This window comes from Urocampus carinirostris, chromosome 20 (assembly GCF_059441175.1).
Source record: "Urocampus carinirostris isolate Australia breed hairy pipefish chromosome 20, RoL_Ucar_1.0, whole genome shotgun sequence".
NCBI classification, from domain to species: Eukaryota; Metazoa; Chordata; class Actinopteri; order Syngnathiformes; family Syngnathidae; genus Urocampus; species Urocampus carinirostris.
In genome coordinates, this window is record NC_142368.1 from 1,154,071 (window position 1) to 1,159,064 (window position 4,994).

Genomic DNA, 4,994 nt, shown 5'->3' on the forward strand with positions numbered 1-4,994 from the left:
AAACGTGTCGAAGCCGGGGGACAGACGGGAGCAAAAAACGGGACAGGTAGGAGTCGTAAGCCAGAATAGGAGAGAAGATGTCGTCGGGGACAAAAAGAGGTCGAAAGCCGGGACGGGAGAGCAGACGAGGTCAGGATCAAAACGGGTTGAAGCCGGGGACAGACGGTAGCAAAAACTGGACAGGTGGGAGTCAGGGTTGAAAAAGGCTTGCCTAGTGTTCACTGAGGTTTGCAGACGGACTGACAAAAGGGGACCGACACGACTGGGTTTAAATACTGATCAGGAGCCAATCAGAGCCCGCAGTAATCATGACAAAGTAATCACGAAAAAAACTACAGTAATCAAATCATGTGCATAAACTGTGTGTGTACGCGTAGATATATATTTCAAAATAATGATTAATAAATAGATGTCCATTTATGGACAAATGTCTCCAGGATTGGCCCCATATTGAAAGCTTAAGTGGCCCCCAACTCCAAATAGTTGCCCGGCCCTTGGATTCTTTGGTCCGCTCCAGTTCTAGGCCAGCCGCTAGAAATGATAACGAGTTTGAGAATCGCTTCTTATCTTTTGAGGTTTTGCGCTCGTCCATTGTTCCAAACACGTGTCCGACCGCCATTGTCTTTTGTGGTTTCTGAGACTTTACTCCCACAACTTCTATTTAAAGACATACTTGTCGAAAAACTTGCTTGCTAGCCAGTTTTGGAGGGAGTAGATATAGTAGTAGTACTAGTAGTAGTACTATAGTAGTAGTAAATACACTGACAGCCACAAATAGATACTATATAAATAAATAACACATGATATACCACCTAAATGCAATGTCTCATCTCATCTCATCTCATTAGCCGTACCGCTTATCCTCAGTAGGGTCGCGGGAGTGCTGGAGCCCATCCCACCCATCTCCGGGCAGTGGGCAGGGGACACCCTGAACTGGTTGCCAGCCAGTCGCAGGGCACACGGGGACACACAATTGGCTCGCTCATTCACACCTAGGGACAATTTGGACCGGCCAATTCACCTGAAATGCATGTTTTTGGAACGTGCCCGGAGGAAACCCACGCAAGCACGGGGAGAACGTACAAACTCCGCACAGGAAGTCTGGAGCTGGATTTGAACCCACGACAGGTTCCCATGACATGAACTGTGCCGCACAAGCGCTAACTAAATGCAATGTATTTTATGATTTGATGCGTTTTGTCAATCTGATGTATTTTCTCGCGTATCGATTGGCTTTAGTTTGTATGTTTTCGTGTATTTGGTCATTTCTTTTGTTGGCGTTTATTTCAGCATTTAGTTCTTCTTCTTTTTTTGAGTTTTTGTGTGTGTGTATTTTGGCGTTTATTTTTTGTCACTTTTTAATTTTGTCTTTATTTGGTCAGGTGTTTTGGCATCTTTTTATTATCGTTTTTGACAGGGGTGTCAGACTCATTTTAACCCGGGGGCCACACGATATCACAAACTTTATCTCGGGGGCCGGACGAGTGGATTGGAGAGAAAGAAAAAAGAAAGAAAGAAAAAAGAGAGAGAGGGAGAGAAAAAGAGAGTGTGGGAAAAGGGAAAGGGAGAAAGGAAGAGAGAGAGAGAAGAAAAGAGAGAGAACGTGAGAAACAAGAGATAAAAAGAGAAATAGTGAGAGAGAGAGAGAAATAAATCCAAAGAGAAAAAGAAAGAGAAAAAGAGAGATGGGTCGAAAGAGAGAAGAGGAAAGCAAGAGAGAGAGAGAGAGAGAAATAGAGAGAAAGGGGAAAAAAAGAAGAGAAAGCAAAATAAGGTAAAAAGGCACACAGAGAGAAAGGGCAGAGGAACAAAGAAAGAGAAAAAAAGAGACCGAGAGAGATAGAGAGTGAGAGAGTGAGAGAAAAAAGGAGGAAGCGAGAGAGAGAGAGAGAGAGAGAGAGAGAGAGAGAGAGAGAGAGAGAGAGAGGAAAAGTGGGAGAAATAACATGAGAAACAAGAGGTCAAAAGAGAAATAGTGAGAGAGAGAAAGAAATCCAAAGAGAAAAAAAAGAAAGAGAGAAAGAGAGATGGGTAGAAAAAGAGAAGGGGAAAGCAAGAGAGAGAGAGAGAGAGAGAGAGAGAGAGAGAGAGAGAGAGAGAGAGAGAGAGAGAGAGAGAGAGAGAGAGAGAGAGAGAGAAAAGGGAAAAAAAGAAGAGAAAGCAAAAGAAGGTAAAAAGGCACACAGAGAGAAAGAGCAGATGAACAAAGAAAGAGAAAAAGAGAGACAGAGAGAGTGAAAAAGAGATAGAAAGTGAGAGAAAAAAGGAGGAAGCAAAAGAGAGAGAGAGAGAGAGAGAAAGAGAGAGAGTGAGAGGAAAAGAGGGAGAAAGAACATGAGAAACAAGAGTTAAAAAGAGAAATCGTGAGAGAGAGAGAGAAAGAAATCTAAATAGCAAAGGAAAGAGAGAAAGAGAGAAGGGTGGAAAGAGAGAAGGGGAAAGAGAGAGATAGAGAGAGAGAAAGAGAGAGAAAAGGAAAAAGGGAAGAGAGAGCAAAAGAAGGTAAAAAGACACATAGAGAGAAAGAGCAAAGGAACAAAGAAAGAGACAAAGAGAGAGAGAGAGAGATAGAGAGTGAGAGAAGAAAGGAGCAAGAGAGAAACATAACGCAATTGGGTCCTGTTCTCGTTCTGGTCCTGACCCTTAGCAATTAGCATTCGTCGCCAAAACCGCGCGCTAAGTTTCCAGAACATGACCGCTAGCAACCCAACTGCGCCGCTACGAAAGTATTTGTTTCCGTCTCGTATTCTAACATCTGCGTGAGTACGCGACCTTCAAAGAAGGAAATTCCTGCAACCAGAAGCAGATGGCGCTATAAAATGTACTGTTCTTTGTTCATGTTTGCCCCAGACAACACAGGAAACTTCATAACGAGTTGTTGTGCCGCGCTAATCCCGCTAACGTCTCAGGTTACTGCATAATTGAACAGAAACCGACAAACAATGAGAGGATTGTGAAGGTTCAGGTGGACTGAACTTCTAGCTCATGAATCACCGCCGTATCAAAATGACTCCTTTTTTTTACAGTCGTATACAAAAAAACGTGTAAAAACCCACAATGGTGGAGAACTTCCTGGTTTTGTTGGCAGGGAGTTTGTTCCTTAGCTCGCTATGGACCAAGATATGAAAACCCTTTATCTCCAAGTTCTCATAGACAATAACTGAGGCAGCAAGGAATAGTTGAAAAACACCAGAAGAAGATAAAACTGTGTCACAAATGAAAGTCTCCAACAGTGTGACATGAGGAACTCGAGACACAAAAGTAACAACCCTCAAGGAGCTGCCAACAAGAAAGAAAGCCTGAGAAAAGTAAAGGAAGAACGGATGGAAGACCAAAGCTCAAAGTTAGAAGAGTGCCTCGAGAAGAGCAGCATTCAGGATGAAGCAAAGAATGGGACAACTGAAGTAGAAGAGATCATGAACAGATGGTCTGAATACTGCTGCAACCACCAAGAACCTGAGGTCCTTAAGAACTCCGGCCCATCGGAAAGTAGAGACTTCCCTATCTTCTGAGAAGAAATAGAGGCAGCAATCAACTCGCTGAAGAATAGATACCTCCAACTACATAACCATCAGTTTCATCAGCCATTCGAGTTAAGTTATGCTAAAGGTTCTACTCAAGAGACTGAAACGACAGGCTGAAAGCATCCTAGCCAGAGAACAGGGCAGGTTTCAGGGAGGGATGAAGCACCACAACACTGATTTTTAATCATCCTATGCGAGAAGTTTCAACAACACCAGAGAAACCCCTATAGCATTTGGGTGGAGTTCAAGAAGGTAGAAAGTACAACAAGGGCCAGAAACTAGTTTAGAACATTAAACGAGTGTATGCCAATACCAACAACGATCAATGGTAGCGTTGGAAGGTGGTTTCTAACCACAGTCGGTGTGAGACTTTAGTGGTACAGACACGTTTCAAGGTCTTTAGAACTGACCAAGATCTTTCTCCAGGACACGGTTCAAGGGAGCAGAAGAAGAATTGGGCCCAAACGCAGACCAGGAACCGTCAAGAGTAGAGAAAGCTGTCCAGAGTGTATGCCAATACCAACAACGCGGTACTGATCAATGGTATCGTTGGAAGGTGGTTTCTAACCACAGTCAGTGTGAGACTTTAGTGGTACAGACACGTTTCAAGGTCTTTAGAACTGACCAAGATCTTTCTCCAGGACACGGTTCAAGGGAGCAGAAGAAGAATTGGGCCCAAACACAGGCCAGGAACTGTCAAGAGTAGAGAAAGCTGTCAATGGTACCTTTGGAGCGTGGTTTGAAACCACACTCGGTGTGAGACAAGACTGGATTCTCTCTCCAACTCCATTCAGCATCTTCCTGGAGAGGATCCTGACAGAAGCCCTGGACCAACATGCAGGGTACAGTCAGCATTTGGGCAATATTCCTGGATTGCCAGGAGCAGAACAGCAACTCGGAGATCAGGTCCATCCCCTGGACAGAACATCAGGCCAGTATGGGATGGAAATCAGCATAGAAAAAAACCTTCAAGGTATCTCCACAAACCACAGAGAGCTAGAACCTGTCAACAAAATCAAACATCTTGACGCTGTCATATCAGAAGAGGGATCGGAACCAGAAATCATGGCTAGGATAGCTCAAACTGCAGCTGCTAGACTTAAAACCATCCGGAAAGACAAGAACATAGCAGCAAGACATGGACTCTCGCAGCAAAACTGGAAAGGAAAATCCAGGCCGTGGAGATGTCATGCTACAGGTAACTTCTAGGTAACTTCTAATTAGCCCATGGGACAAACCAACTATTGAGGGCACATCGGACCCTACTAAAACCTCAGTGGTCCGTCGACACGGGCGCTCCAGGGATCCCTGCACAGTGATGCAAAAGACCAGCGCTATTTAGTTTTGCTTTTGTCTTTTATTTTGAAATTGAAGCCTTGTCATAAGCACGTGGAAGAATTTTCAGAAGGTGCGAGGAGGGCCGAATTCCAACGCGACTTGAACAATGCGCCTGGAAAGATAAAACAAATC